Source organism: Saimiri boliviensis, chromosome 20 (genome assembly GCF_048565385.1).
Source record: "Saimiri boliviensis isolate mSaiBol1 chromosome 20, mSaiBol1.pri, whole genome shotgun sequence".
Classification (NCBI taxonomy): Eukaryota; Metazoa; Chordata; class Mammalia; order Primates; family Cebidae; genus Saimiri; species Saimiri boliviensis.
Window position 1 is genome coordinate 17,387,392 of NC_133468.1, and position 16,790 is coordinate 17,404,181.

At 36.4% G+C, this 16,790-nt stretch overlaps 1 protein-coding gene across 10 annotated transcripts in view; it reads right to left on the reverse strand.

Annotated features, from left to right (window-relative positions):
• The window catches only part of TENM2 (teneurin transmembrane protein 2), a 3,817,113-nt gene that overhangs the window by 2,392,361 nt on the left and 1,407,962 nt on the right, over positions 1–16,790 (reverse strand). For all 10 annotated transcript variants that reach the window (XM_074390353.1, XM_074390351.1, XM_074390352.1 and 7 more), the window contains one exon: positions 15,679–15,769. The gene's annotated coding sequence lies outside the window, so the exon portion shown is untranslated. The remainder of the gene's footprint in view (positions 1–15,678; positions 15,770–16,790) is intronic.

The following is a 16,790-nucleotide window of genomic DNA, read 5'->3' on the forward strand; positions in this document are numbered from 1 at the left end:
CCAGAACTGGTCTTCTTATATGATTCTATGTCTTCCTATACTTCTTCGTAGTACTTATACTAATTATAGTTAATGGTGTATTCTATGTCTTCCTATACTTCTTCATAGTACTTCCACTAATTATAGTTAATGGTGTATAAAATGATTTTATATTCTGCTAGGCTGAAAACTTCAAAAAAGTATGACCCTGTGAGCAAAGGTAAACTTACCATGGAACTAATGAAACACCAGCTGCAAGGCTCTTAACTAGCATGGGTCTCAGCAACTCTTGGGAAGAACTCTGGTAGTGTGTTACATAGTCCCAGGTTTTTGTAATATTTGAACAAGTAAGATATTTTAACCAAAATCAGCTAAGATGACTATCTGTCTTCACTCTAACTTCCCATCTCTCAGCCTTATAGTTAAATGGTATAGTACCATCTCATTCTTATAGGTAAATGGTACTATGCCATTTAACTGTAAGACTGAGAGATGGGAAGTTAAAGAGATGGGAGTGACCAAGAACATGTTGGAAGTGCAGCTGAGCAGAATTTGTATTGAGGATACATTTAGGTTTGGCTGAATGGAATTTACTTGTATGGTTTGCTGTTGCTCCATGATAGTTAACTTATTCCTAACTCTCCCTGTGAAAAATGGTTTCCCTTAATATCCCTGAAGAGTGCTGTGTCATTGTGACTTGAAAGTGCATGGCTAGATGTTGTATGCTGAAATAAATATGTCCTATATTCTCTGGCATCTGAAGTATGATGTGGATGGTGGCAAAGAAACAAGGTCTGAAGGTAAAAAAATAAAATAAAATAAAAATAAAAAGCAGAAGTCAAGCTGTGGAAAACTCTTCCAAAGAAAGGCTTTCCTACTCTCTAAATATTTTGAGTGACTGATAACACTTTAAATTGGTATTGCCAATAACAACTTGTGTTGCTAAAATAAACTTTTTAAAACTCAGTAAGAAAAAAGATTCAATTATCTCCATTAGATGAAAAAAATTACCTCAACTCCTATAGAACAACAATGATAAAGTTTGTGTTAGATGAAGAGGCACTCAAGCAGTTTTAGTAAAAACATGTATATAGGAAGAATATTACAGGTAAAAATTATAAAATGTTTAATTTTGATTTTTAATGTATATGGTGGTAATTGTCAGAATTATAATGTGTAATTTATAGTTTCTTTTCTCATTCTAAAGTAATGCTTTTCTTTTTTCTTTGTAGCCTTGATTTTGTATTAATTTTCTTAAAGAGGATTTCACGAATTGTGTATTTTTTTTTTCTTGCATCAGGGTCTTATTCTGTCACCTGGGCTGGAGTGCAGTAGTATGATCATGGCTCAAGTGACCTCCTGGGCTCAAATGATTCTCCCAACTCAGCTTCCTGCAGCTGGCACTACAGGTATGTATTGGACAATTTTTAAGCTCTGCAAAATCTGGTTTTCTCTATGCATCATCCTTTGGTGCTGCATTTAGAAGCACAAAATGTAATGCCTGTCAATGGTAGTTATTACATAAATATTTATTTATGAACAAGTGGCAATTTGATATTATAGCTCATTCACTATATAAAGTTAATCTGTGGTCATTGATTTTTCTTTAGTAACTACCTACTGGTTTGAGAGACTTATTCTTTCCAGTTCTAGTTACTGATCAGGTCAAAAAAAAAGTAATTTTTTTTTTTTTTTTTTTTTTTTTTTGAGACAGAGTTTCACTCTTGTTACCCAGGCTGGAGTGCAATGGCGCGATCTCGGCTCACCGCAACCTCCGCCTCCTGGGTTCAGGCAGTTCTCCTGCCTCAGCCTCCTGAGTAGCTGGGATTACAGGCACGCACCACCATACCCGGCTATTTTTTTGTATTTTTGGTAGAGACGGGGTTTCACCATGTTGACCAGGATGGTCTCGATCTCTTGACCTCATGATCCACCCACCTCGGCCTCCCAAAGGACTGGGATTACAGGCTTGAGCCACCGCGCCCAGCCCAGAAAGTAAATTTTTAAGTATTTATTCAACACTTTTACAGATAAGAAAATCATACATAAGTCATTTATTCTTGGTAAGAGCTTATAAGTACCAGAAATTAGATCATAATCTAGAATTTCCCATTAATTTTCATCCGTTATCTATAGATGGTGATCATACCGAGATTTTTACAAGCTCCAAATAATACGCTACACTTTTTTGTTATTTCTTTTGAGTTCATCCTCGCTGCACAATGTTACTTTACTCCAGATGTTTATGAGTAAAATGATCAATTTTTGTTCTTTACAAATAATCTTAAGATAATGGTATAAATACTGTCTTAGGAAAACCTTGAAGCTGGGCATGGTGGCTCATGTCTCTATTCCCAGGAATTTGGGAGACCAAGATGGGAGAATTGCTTGAGCTCAGGAGTTAGAAACCAGCCAAGGCAACATCGTGAGAACTCACCTCTACAAAATTTTTTAAATTAGCCAGGCATGGTAGTGTATGCCTATAGTCCCAGCTACTTGGGAGGCTGAGGCAGGAAGACCACTAGTGGTCAGAAGATTGAGGCTGCAGTGTGCCAAGATCATACCACCGCACTCCAGCCTGGGTGACAGAGTAAGACCATGTCTCACCAAAAGTGGAAAAAAAAAAAAAAAAAAAAAAAAAAAAAAAAAAAAAAAAAAGAAAAGATTTTAGAAATTCATTAAATGAGAAGAGGACATTTTTCCCAAGCATTTTACGTAATGGATTTTCTTCTGCATGTTACATAAGATATGCCAGGCTTTTAATATATATGTTGTAAACAAAATGTTCATAATTGTAAATTGTTTGTTTGCATATAAATTATTTTTAAAATATTATAAGTGGGTGAGTGTGAGAATATTTTGTTAGTCATTATATCAAACTTAATGAAATTTTAGTTATTTGTTTTGTGAATGCTATTTGCATTAATTAGGACTATACAGGAAGATACCAGCCATAACGAAAATCACATATAAATAATAACATGCTAATAAATACCAGATCTTTCTAGAATAGAATAATCAGGATTCCTCACTATTATCATTGTTATTATTTCCATCCTCAAAGTATTAAATAATAATTAGTTCTGTTTTTCATCAAAGGTCCTATTCCAAGCATGGAATTACTTTGTAGAACCATAAAAATCTGAGCACAGAGTCTATAGTTATAGTTTTCATAGGGAATATATCCTCATTTTTTTCACCTGCTGCACAGTCAGCCAACATTCAAGAATGCCGGTCATAAAAGGGCAAGCATTGTTGCATTCATGGTGATCACTCTTTTCTCTGACTTGAAAATTATTATTTGATAACTGGAAAATGGTTTGCTGTATAAGGAACCACTGTAGTCACATGTCCATTAATCGTTCATGTCTCAACTAATTGTAATTGCATGTCATCCCATTCTATTCCCAAATTTCTAGAAATCATGACTGTAGAAGAACTATGTGGATTTTTTATTGGTAGTTTCTATTATTCAATTATCAGAGAATTTGTAGGAAACAGGTACAAAGGAGATTCTGAGTCTTGCATTCAAATAGAAAAAGAACTCTCATGTAAATCTTGAACTTAGAGGGTTGACTAGATGTTAATACATGCACAAATAAGATTAACTGAATGAGCCAAATGCTACTGTTTTTTAACTGTGAGAATTTCCGTCATTATTTTCAGTAAATTATTGAATAGACTATATTACATCTTCAGCTTTCTAAACAGTATAACTCTTATGCACTTCTGAGTTCCATAGCAATTTATTTCCAGAAGTGCTTTGTAAATGTACTATGATACTAACCTGAAATATTCAGAAAAGAAGGGATCCTCTTGTAGATTTCCAAAATGAAGTTTCGACTCCTCTAAAATCAAAGCCAGTCTTTTAAGGAAATAGAGAGAGAAGACAGCAACCTGGGTAAATTTGAGGACTAACAAATGGCTCCTGATTTACAAATATTCTGATTCTGAATTCTGCATTTTTTTTTCTTCTGAGACAGAGTCTCACTCTGTTGCCAGGCTGGAGTACAGTGGCACAATCTTGGCACACTATAACCTCAGCCTCCTGAGTTCAAGCGATTCTCCTGCCTCAGCCTCCTAAGTAGCTGGGATTACCAGCACATGCCCCCCATGAATGGCTCATTTTTCTCTTTTTAGTAGAGATGGGGTTTCACTGTGTTACCCAGTATGGTCTCGGTCTCTTGACTTCGTTATCTGCCCTTCTTGGTCTCTCAAAGTGCTGGGATTACACGCATGAGCCACCATCCCTGGCCTGAATTCTGGCATTTTTAATATTAGATTCTCTTTCCCTAAATAAGTTGGAAGACGAATTGGCAACAGAATACAACTGTGGTTTATCCCTAGAAATCTATGTTGCAAAATGTGACCTGGACCCTGAAAAAACATAGGCAGGGGAAGTTTATTTCTTTAATACTTCTCTCTATATATTTTAAAATTTCAGATTGGCTAGTGATTATATTGGAAGAAAGAGATGGGATTATAACAGCAGGAAATAAAGAACAGGATATTTTTGCTTGTTTTCCCAAACATTTCTTCCTCATCATTAAGAATAGGAAGATGAGAGGATAGAAAGAAAGATCTAGAGCCAGGCTACCTGGGAGAAGAGCGGCCGTAAATGAACTGTACCTGGGCTAAAAGTATACTGAAAACACTTCCTAGCTTGAGACGGCAAAGGCAGTGGATATTGAGGAAAAAAAGCTCAGATCTCTATAGCAACACAAGAGAACATCAAACAAAAGAAAAATATGGTTTTTGACTTATAGAAGTAGTTCATGCATATTCATGTTCCTTTAAGACTTCCAAATGAGTAAACAGGCAGTTTTATAGCAATTACTAGATTCCAATGTTTATAGAAAACTGACCACCATGAATACATAATTATTCTATTATGTCCACCCTAGTGAATGGAAAAACTATTTATTCATTTACCATGACACAACATAAAAATCTTGTTTGCTTCCTTGCCATGCAGAAGTGAACTCAAACACTTGGTAAGAAAATATGTGGGTAGAATTTCTATTTAAGAAAAATACTGTCTGTATGAGATTAATACACAGAATGTGGACACAAACATGCAGAAATGTATTTTTTACTTTAATAATAACAAAGTCAGATTTAACTTAAAATAGATGAAAGTGGACACATTTATTCCTCTCGTGAACTTTATTTTGAGAATCAGGGTGTTTGGCAACGTTTACTTATGCAATTATATGAGTAATTACATATTTAATTGTGTCACTGTTTATTCTTGATTGGAGTGACAGGGAACCTCATGAGTACTACTTTGAATAGTAGTAAGGAAATATTAGCAAAACTTATATAAAATTATTTCATTAGAGAAAAAAGTAATGGAAATCACTTTACTGTATTAGTTCAAAATTAAAATTGATGCATATTTATCAACACAAAAATAGAGGCCTAGTTTTAAAATGTATTATTGGGACTCTTTTTTTCAAATAAATGTTTCAGTTATTGACATCACATGTGGTAGAATTGGCCAACAGAGGTAACAGAGTGAAACATAAAACAGGTTTTTTTGAGTATGTCAACAACTATCCACAAACACTCCACTTGCTGTGTGCCTGTCACCACTGGGAGAGTTTTAAGGGTATTACTTGATTTAATTCTATGATGCAGGCTTTATGATTACACTCATGTTACAGATGGGGAAACCGAATCACAGAGGTTCAAAGGTTATCTAAAGCCATAGAGCTAAACAGAAATTCAGTCAGCAGCAGTGTGGTTTCAAGTCTGAGTGCTTCATGATGCTCAGCAGTTCTCACTTTCCACCACAGCACAGATTCAATGGACTAATGGTGAAGCAGAGGATGGAAATGGAACCGTAAGTGGCCTATAAAGCGGGGTGGTTCCAAATAGGAAATACGGATTAATAATAATCTCGAAGCCTTTAACTTTCCAATAAGATAATGCGACATTAGTCTTTCTTAAATCCTATTGTAATCTTTGGTATAAATGAAACTATTAACTATTAATAGTATTACTAACTCCATGTTTTCTACTAGTAATCTGGGGCTTAAAAATGTCAGTCAACTCGCCAAGCTTACACAGAGAGGTAGTGCTAGAGCTCAGGATTTAAGCAGTGGTTTAACTCTGGTGGACACTCCTAATCACTAGGCTTTGTACCTTTCTGCAAATCATTTCATTTTCCCAATCCTTGTTTACTCATCAATATTGGGAAAATGTTCATTTAGATTATCTCAGAATTTCAGGCTAACATTTCAATAGTTAAAAATGCCATGTATTCAATGACCACACGGAGCAGTTGGTTTTGTGGATACCTTGCAATGGTGTGCCCTTGCTTACAAGATAGAGGTGTGTAGGTGGATTCACAAATAAAATTCATTTCTGCCAGAAGAAATGAATGAGGTTAGTGCATAGAAACTGAGACCCAAAAACACTAAATCATAAAGTAGAGGTTCTTAAAATCTCATATCCATTTCTTGAAATAGAAAATATTGACCCTCTGAAAATTTAATTTATCTAAACATATCTAAAATCTCGTGGATGTTTCATTTTATTAAAGATAGCAGTGACCTACCTAAAAGACTAGAATTCAATCAAGGTTTTGATATTTACTTGGTGATTTTAAATCTTAAAGATTTTGACCAAATGAATTAACTTTGTGTTAAGAACTTTCTTCTCTCTCTCTCTCTCTCTCTCTCTCTGTGTGTGTGTGTGTGTGTTTGTGTGTGTGTGTGTGTGTGTGTGTGTGTGTGTGTGTCTCATCTTAGCTCTTTTACAATCCTATATAAAGTTCTGAGGTTGGGGGGAAGGTCAAAAATATGGAAATATTCCTGTATGATATTGTCAGTCAGGAATGAGTACTTGTTTTTCATTGTTCCAAAGCCAATACAAAATGTGTTGAATTCCTTGGAGAATAAAAACTGCATAAAAGCAAGGGCTATTATACCTTTAAGCACATAATTTACCTTATAAATGTGAGAACATGTATATTTGCCATCCTAAGGGAATGAATGAGAACAAGTATACTAGGGAATTTTGTTTCATTTCAGCAGAAAACTAGAATTTTGCAGTGTATTAAAATTATTCATTGGAGAAATAAGAGTCTCCAAATAAGACTAGTAATGTATATAGGCCTTACATTCAACACTGAAAAAAATGTTTCCACTATGCATATTCTTTGATAAATAATGCCAAAAGTTTCAGTTATATGTATTACATAAAGTTGGTGAATGGGGATTTTAGAAAGGCTGACTAGAACAGTTCACACATTGGTCTTTAAATAAATTATTTATTCACTTATTTACTTATTCATTCCATAAATTTCTCTACCTAAACATACTTGAAGACAACCTCAGGCTTTCTTTTTTAATACTTCACTATTTCTTTTTCATTTAAATCCCATAAAGCTGTATCGTCATTTATCTCTCTCCTAGGGTATCAATCAGAATTGCAGATTCAAATATTGTTAAGTTGCATAAAGTAAGGAGAGTCATGATCCCTGTTGTTTACCCAATATGAACATGTACAATCTTGCAGATGAAAGCAAATACAATGTGACGTTCAGTAATGTTTGATAATATGTGATTCTCAGATTGGCAATACTGGTGACTCACTACTTTTTTTGCCAACAGAAAATAAATTGTCCTTGGGAAGTAAAATAAAAATGAAGGAGTTTAGCCCTGACTTCTAAAGCCTGAGTTACAAAAAGAAGGAAAAATATATTAGCATTAGTAATAATATGCAAAATGTACTGAAGGCTTATTAAATACTAAGGCTTATCTTAAGACTTTCTGTGCATACTAACATTTACACCTTGTAACAACCCAGTAAGTTACTAACTCTTATTTAGAAAAACAATATTACCTTTCCCCACCAAAAATAATAAAACTGAAGTAAATTAGGCAACTTATCAAAGGTCACATGTCTTTTAGCCAAAGAGTTGTAATTCAAATTAAAATCTGTTCTTAACATTTTTTATTTTAGTTAATAACTATGCATGAGAATTTAATAAGCATTTTAATTAACTACTAAGTGTTTAGAACCATGCTGGGAGCTACAGTGAGTATAAAAAGCCATGGATCCTAGTTATTGCTCTTTGATCATGATATAGTTATTTTAAAATGTTTAATGATATGATAATATAACTAAGTTTAAAACTGAGTGATAAATTAATAAGTATTATGGAATTATTTTTAAAAATAGTATATGTAGCATAGTGGCTTATTGAATGAGAACAGACATAGAGTTATAAGTGGCCTTATGGAAGTCTCATGTTAAAAACACATTAGCAGTATATTAGAAGAAACAGAAAAATTTTAAACTGTGTATCGTCCTTATTTCAGTGCTGGTAATCATCTAAACTCAGGATCCATTTAAGTGAATAATAACTTCTCTAGTCAATTAATAGAATACATCTAATAAAGAAGCATTCTTCTGATCTAGATATGTTAGAGTATCTCATCTACTATCTAATTCCTGTCCCAAAGCAAAGATACATATTAGAAAAGATCACATATGGGTGCCCAAGAACTATCTGTAATTAATTAAACTGTTGTTTTCTAAAATTCAGTATGGCGTGTCAAAATGTTTAGCAATGGAATTCCAGGGATTATATGAGGAAGAAGCAATAACAACGTGTCTAGAACAGAAACGTGGCTGAGGGGTAGAAGCACTGTAAAGCAACAAGTCCCCCCAATTTAGCACCTTTCTTAAATAGAAAGAATAAAAACAAGGACTGCTGGGAAGACGGCCGCCTAACAACAGCTCAGGACTTCAGCTCCCAGTGAAAGTGCAGAGGGTGAGTGGACGCCACATTCCCAAACGAATTTTTATTGCCCACAGACCAGGAGATACCCAGGCAGAGGGGTCGCCAGCGCCGCTGTTCCGGCTGGTGCAGCTGTTTTGGCCCCCGCAAGGCTGATTTGGCCTGCGTGGCTGCTGTGACCACACCCTGTTGCGGTTCTCCGTACAAAAGCCACTGGTCTGGGAGCCCTCTTAGCTGGCGATCGGAGCCCTGAGACGGCAGAGTTGCCCATTCATCTGAAATAGCGAGCCAGGCCAGGAGATTCCTAGGCGAAAAAACCACCAGGGGCTGGCTCCGCTGTTTGAGCTGACTCAGTGAGTCGCAGCACGGGAGATCCCGGCGCCTTTTCAACAAGCGACTGGAACGCGAGGTCGTTCAACTTAAAAAATATAAAAAGAGACTCTGAGTCAGGGAGCCAGGTGATCAGGCTTGGTTGGTCCCACCCGCCACCCCCACAAGAAGGAAAACAAAAACAGTGATTGAAAACGCCCTGGTTGAGTGTTTCACAGCAAGTACAGCTGAACCCAGGACGGTCCAGCTCAGTGGGGGAGGGGCGTCCGCCATTACCGAGACTCTCCACCACTACGGAGGCAGGCCGCCGTCGCCGAGGCAACCCGCCGTTGCCGAGGCAACCTGCCATAACAGAGAGAGTCCGCCACTTATTAATTTTTGTGAATGCTTTGTGATATTTTCTTTCGAGACGGAGTCTCACTTTGTTGCCCTGGCTGGAGTGGAGTGGCGCAATCTTGGCTCACTGCAACCTCCACCTCCCGTGTTCAAGCATTTCCCTTGCCTCAGCCTCCAGAGTAGCTGGGACTACAGGCTCCCACCACCACACACAGCTAAGTTGTTGTTGTTGTTGTTGTTGTTGTTGTTGTTGTTGTTGTTTTTTAGTAGAGACAGGGTTTTGCCATGTTGGCCAGGCTGGTCTCAAATTCCTGACTTCAAGTGATCCGCCTGCCTTGGCCACTTGGGATTATAGGCATGAGCCACTGTGCATAGCCTGTGATATTTTCTTAATTCTACACATACTGATTTCATAGGCATGTACACATGTCTATGTGTCTATGCTTTCTGCTCATTCTCTCTCTGGATATGCTTGAATATACTGCTGTTCACTGTATTATGTGTCTTTAATACGTTTCAACATATTTAGAATATACTTTGAAATACATTTTAAAGCATGCTTACAGTCACTTAAGTTACCTTCTCTATTATGCCATGTTGATATGTTTTGGCAATGTAGATAAGTTAGTCTTTTTGACAAACCTTTCCTCAACTAAATCATCTATTTAATTATTTTCACTAAGAAATATAAGCAAATACAAAAAAAAATTCTTTTGACAATTTTAAAAATAATGATTGTCATAAAACAACACATAGCCCTAAAAATAAACCTTTCTTCAGTAGTCAAAGAATTATTAAGTTAAACTTTACTGTTCTTTATAAAATGACTTAATGTCTGAGTTATGGATCTAAAGGATGCCCATAAACAGGTCACTTGAAGCCTGTGGTAAGCTAGTAGTACCCTTGCATTCATCTCCAGGATGCTTTTAAAACTACTGTGCTTGTGCCAGGTATCCTAGTGCACACACCTTGCAAGCATTAGAGCCACGAGTCTGACTTCCAGCTCCAGCGTTTGAGTTGAATGGATCGCAGCAGTTACCATGGCTGCTGGGACAGCTGCCATTGGTTATCTAGCTTACGAAAGATTTTATGTTAACGATCATCAAAATAAAGCTATGATAAACCTTCACAACCAGAAAGACAACCCCAAGGTTCTTTTGACATGGAGGATTTGGGACATAAAGCTGTGTACTATTGTTGGAAGTTCAGCAAGTTCCCATTCTGTGAAGGGTCTCGCACAGAACACAATGAAGAGAATGGAGACAACATGGGACCTCTGATCATCAAGATGAAAGAAACTCAAATGGATACTTTTGATACTACAAATCAACTTGTCATGAAGTTACCTTATTGTTTAATTTGAATGACTAGCACTTCTGTCTAATTCACCTCCCCTGGGTTGTAAATGTGGTATATGGCAAACTGCAGCTTTCACATTCATGGCATTTGCCTTACTTGGTGAAACAACATGGTACGCATTGTACACATGGTACACAAAACACATGGTACACACACACACAAAAAAAAAAAAAAAAAAAAGAAGGAAAAAGAAAAACCACCTCATAGTCTCTGGGTTATTTTGGTCTTGTAAGAATCTGTTTCTTCAAAATACTGACATACAGAGTTGTATCTTATATAGAATACAGTTGTATCTTAGAGTCAACATATGATTCTCAAAATTAAAAAAAAAAAACTGTGCCACACTCCAATATTTTTTCAATATAATGAGTGAAGGTGTTAACAGGGGACTGAATAGAACTAAACACCCATTAAATAATGTGGAATCATCATTACAGAAAAAGTGTCATTATTTTTTGTTTAAATCATTCCTACCAACAATGGAAAGTCAAGGAGGTAGGGAAGGAAACGAGCTGGGAAAGACAGGGAAATGGCAAGAAAGCACAAGCGAATTGTAGATTGGGCATTTGAAAGGAACTGTGAGAGGTGATCCTCAATACTGTGGCTTTCAGAACTTCAGGCATCCCTGCCCCCCGAAGTGGAGTGAGAAGAGAATTATAAATAGAGCATAGTACCCTGTTATGTAGATGTTTTATTCTAACAAGGAGTGTTGCATTTAAATATAATGCTGTTTGCTTTGTGTAAAACTGAAACTGAAACATTTGTAAAGGTTTCTTTGTACTGTTTCTAATCTATAATTTAACAGATTTGTTCCACCAGAACAAACATTTGCTGAATGTCATGGAAATGGTTTTGAAAAGTGTAAGTGTCAGCAAGATGGCCTCTGAACACAACACTTGAACAAGGCAGCATCTATATACCGAACACACAGACCCACCCAGAAAGTGGACAGTGCTTCAGCTACAGTTAGCCTCTCAGGCATGGTGATATTCCTTCAAATACTTTCCTTTTTTTCTGTCCTTAGAACATGCCTTCAAACTCTTCCTCATATTCTGCACAAGCAAGAGGCATTAATCACACAAATCTACATGCCCATTTATCCAGAATTGTTGCCTATGATCCACCCTTTGAATAACTTATACTCTTGACCTTTCTGATCAATAAGATGAATGATAAAGGCAAAGGCTTGTGGTTTACATCTTCGTAGAAATTGCTGTCTCTTCTGAGTAGTTAAAATAAGTAATTTCTTTGGTGTTATACATTGCCTCCTGCAAGCAATATTTGTTATGTGTGTGGGAGCGAGATGTACTGTATCTTCTTACCTTTGATGTTTGGTCTTGTTTTGGGGCTGCTCTTTTGACAAGCTTTCAAAAGCCCCCTACTATGAACGTCGAATTAAGTACCCTTATAAATATGCATGAACATAAACCTCATATACTCATTTTGGTGGCTACTCACTGTGCTGGGTTGCCCTGGAAGCCATTCCAAATGGTTTTGATTTTGCGTCTGAGATTCTTAATGGTGGTAATTATCTATTGCAGCCATGCAGTACCAAATATGATGCGTGTTAGAGATACTTTAAAAAATAATAATAAAAGCAACTAAAGATGCTAATTCCCACATTTTAGTTCCTACAGGGCAATTAGCCCCTAGTAATGATGTTTATATTTATATGCAAATGTTTCAGGAAAAATGAATCTTAACAGAGACTTCATATCAATACTATTGGGAAATGAGAGCATTCCATCTGTCTGTAGAAAATGCCTGCCATTAGCTCTACATGCAGCCTATTTCTGTAATAGAAACTATTTAATCTTAAGTAATTCATTCTTCATTTTGTATTTTCCCTTCCTTCTGTTCTTTTATTAAGACTCTTAACTAATGTACAGTATGTGCAGCTCTTCAGGGCCTACACATAGCTGCCCTTCCACATTTTTTTCTGAGTATCATCTGTTCCTTGAATTACTACCTAACATACTCACCAGTCCTCATTTTGAAGTAATAATCGAGTAACCAAAGCAGGTTACTTCTCAGGGCGCACTCATTGGTTAATATCCTCTGATGTAGAAATTACAACATACACAGATGGAAATGTAATGAAGAAGCAAAGCCCTAAATTACAGCTGTAGCTTTTGACTAGCTTCTGGCTAACAAAAAAAAATAGTGCAAGAAAAATTGCTTCTTCTTGAACGTATGAGGAAACAGAATCTTTAAGACATTTCATGAACTCCTTGTCTAGTCGGAGGTTGGGAGCAGGCTCAGTCCAGAATCAGCCTCATTTTGCAACACTTTCTACTCCAACATGATCTCAACAGGGAGGGTCCTGTCATAACTAATCATTTTCTCTGTATTCTTTTTGTTTCCACAAGACATTTTAAACTACTAATTGGCAATTCAGTTACTTGGGTAGTATCACTGAGTATATTGCCTATCTTAGATATATTCTTTTGCAGGGGAATGAAGTGTACATCTATTACATCATTTAAGAATCATTATTTTGCTACACGTTTGAAGTCAGAAAAGAATAGTGTTTTTTTGTGTGTGTGTTTTGTGTTGTTTTTTTAGCTACTAGAAAGAGAGAATCTCTAATTCCATGACTACATAAGACAGAATTGTTAACTGAATATAGAACTGTGGAGTTCTACCTAATACTGTGAAAGTGTTTCAGAGTTCAAATTTTATTTAGGATAATGAGAAAACGGGGTGGAAAAAAAGGTCAAATAGCAGCATAGTAAGAATATTGTGTTATATTTACATTATCACTACGGTAAAAATTCCTTTAAGAATAGTAACATGTAAAGGCAAGGGTAGAAATGGGTGAAACTATTATACTTAATCAAATTTAGGTATATGACAATTGCTTCCAACTTTCAATAGTAAAAGATGTACCCATTTGACATTTATCTTTTTCCCCTTTAACCTAGAACAAAGAAGCAACCCCCCCCACCCAAGTTCTAAATAAGGACCAAAATACCTCAAATAGCACTATATTTCAAAACACAGATGCTCACTGTCATTCCCTGTCAAAACCTGGAATGAAGAAGTCTGGGAAAGGGAGAAATTCAGCATCCTGCCAGTGGAAAATCTCATTAGAAACTCTAGAGATTTATCTGTCACTCTGACAAGATAATTTGATTTTAAATTTCATCACTGCTAGCCCTAATTTTTAAAATTAAATTGAAAAAAAGTGACTTCTTCTCCCTTAAAATGAGTAATAGGATAATATAAATCAAAATCAAGAGTGCCATTAATCAGAAATTACAAGAAAAAAATTGAAAAATTTTAGGGTTTGAGGGAAATAGAAAAGAAGTCCTCCTCCCTTCCCTCGTACTCACCAATCAGGAACCTGGAATGAAGATCATTTAAAAGAGATTCCTTATGAGATTCAATTTAAAACTTCAAAAGTGATCTTATCAATGCAGAATTTTAATACTTCCTTAGGAAATTGGACTCTTTCAAAGGAACAGCACTTATCCAAACCCCATGTGAAGACCTTTTTAGTGCATTACTATCCCAATTCAAAATTCTTCAGTGAGAGTTTTTCAGACAGCAGACAAAACACAGCAAGACGTCATAAACACGTCCTTATTTTCAGGTGTGTTACAGTTAGTCAAGAAGCTAAATATAAACATAATAAAAATCCAGCCCTTTTCCTTCCTCATAAAAGAGACCAACAATTTAACGCCAGTGATTGATACACTTTCCAAAGTTGATCTACTTGAAGATCATCAGTTGCTTTCTCAGTCATATTTCATATCTCAGAATTCAAGTATTCTCAGTTTCAGGGAGATCATCAAACAATTCATTAAAAAGAATAGAATTCTATCCAAACCAAAATGCAACAGAGTACCATAACTTGAGAATTGCTTTTTACATTTTTAGGTGACCTACTTCACACACTTTCCAAATATTAAAATTTCTAAAGAATGAAGATTTAATGTCAGATTGCTTGTTAGGGAATTGAGTTCAAGAAAGGTGAACAGTAGAATTTTTAAATATGAAGTTGAGAAGTGAGGAGCGCCTACTCTCTAGCCTCTCCATTTAGCAAAACCAACTCTGATGGGCTCATCTTCGAAAAAGATTGCCTCCTGGAATGTTTACTTTCTCTTTAAGGGAGCTGCGTTTCTCATGCCTGGTACTTGTCTGTCTTTAAGCCCTAGTTTCAAGTTTCTCCCTGCCATATTTCTTACAAGTAAATGAATGAAGAGACAAACTATATTCCATTACTTAATAAAACATCGCTGTGGCTTCCTTTAGAATGTAGGCCAACTGTGAAGTAGCCTCTCTCTTAACTAAATCTTAGAACCAAAATGCTTCACACAATTTAACATTTACACACTTTGGACCAGGCATCCCCAAACTACAGCCCTGCGGGCCACATGCGGCCCCCTGAGGCCATTTATCCGGCCCCCCACCGCACTTCAGGAAGGGGCACCTCTTTCATTGGTGGTCAGTGAGAGGAGCACAGTATGTGGCAGCCCTCCAACGGTCTGAGGGACAGTGAACTGGCCCCCTGTGTAAAAAGTTCGGGGACGTCTGCTTTGGACTATGCTGATTCTACTCTCTGGGACATCAAGACAGTTAAATGATTCAGTGTATTCATATTTTTCAAAAAGCGGTCACACTTTCTACTTGGTAATCTAGGCAGACAAAGGCTTTGATAACACTTTTCAATATTTAGTGGTAAACGTGTGTATATTCATATATATGTACATATATATGCATTTTGTGTATGTTATATAAAATGTGATATAAAATCTCATAAATGGTAATAGCTCTTATTGCCAAATATGAATCAAGGAAATTAGGCTGAAAAATGTGAACTAGCTTCATTTTTCTCATAAAGAAAATCCAACAATAATTATTTTAAATACTGCCTTTGTGCATTGCCCAGATTTTAAAAGCTTAAGGAAAGTATTTACCTTACGAAGTTGTTACAGTTACAACCGGGTGATTTCTCGGGACACCTGCTGAGTCCTCATAAGCAGTGTGGCTTCAACAGCAATTTCTCATCTGTTAAAAAATGTTAAATTGGAAATTTAAAAAAAATCAGAATAAAGTTTTTTTCAAATTTTATATTCATATGTCAATAAATGTAAAAAAAATAAATGCATATATATAGGATTTGGAGTATAAATCAATCTCACCACCTTTTTTTTTTCCTGGTCATTTGTCACATATAATAAAAAACAGATCATGGAAAAGTAATATGAAAATGATTGCATGAAGATATATACTTTTAAAAAGCCTTCATCAGAGATATTCAGCTCTTATTTTCAGCAACAACCTCCTCAAAGATTTCACCTTCACCTTGAACATAGCAGTGACAAGCCAGTCAAGGTCCACCGAATCCAATTAGAGCAGTTTTCTGGGAAAGAAATTGTGCTTCCTGACAATATTAGGGCAAAATACTGTGTGAGCTGTTTTAACCGTAAGGAGGACAGTGGTAGCTACAATCGTCTTTAGTCTCTGGCTTAAAAATGTGACATAAAGCAATGACAGGCACAAAATATCTGTCAGGCTCTATTGGAACCAGTCATTGGCTGTTCCGCCCTATAGGCTGTAGGTTGTACATCCTGTTGTGTAAAATCAGAATGTTTTAGGGGTTAGAAATATTCAGAGCAGTGGACAGAGAAGTCACCATTGTCTGTCATAACTTAAGAGGGATAATATTCTGTGAATCTTATAAAAGGACTTTGAAAAAATTTACCAGTTCAGAGATCTGAAAGGGGCTAGGTATGGTGGCTCACTCCTGTAATCTTAGCACCTTGGGAAGCCAAGGCGGGAAGACTGTCCATGTTCAAGAGTTCAAGACCATCCTGGGCAACACGGTGAAACCCTGTCTCTACTAAAATACAAATAATCAGCCGGGCGTGGCATTGTGCACCTGTGGTCCCAGCTACTCAAGAGGCTGAGACAGGAGAATTGCTTGAACCTGGGAGGCAGAGGTTGTAGTGAGCTAAGACTGTGCCACTGTACTCCAGCCTCAGCAACAGAGTAAGACTCCGTCTTCCCCCCCAAAAAAGAGAGAGAC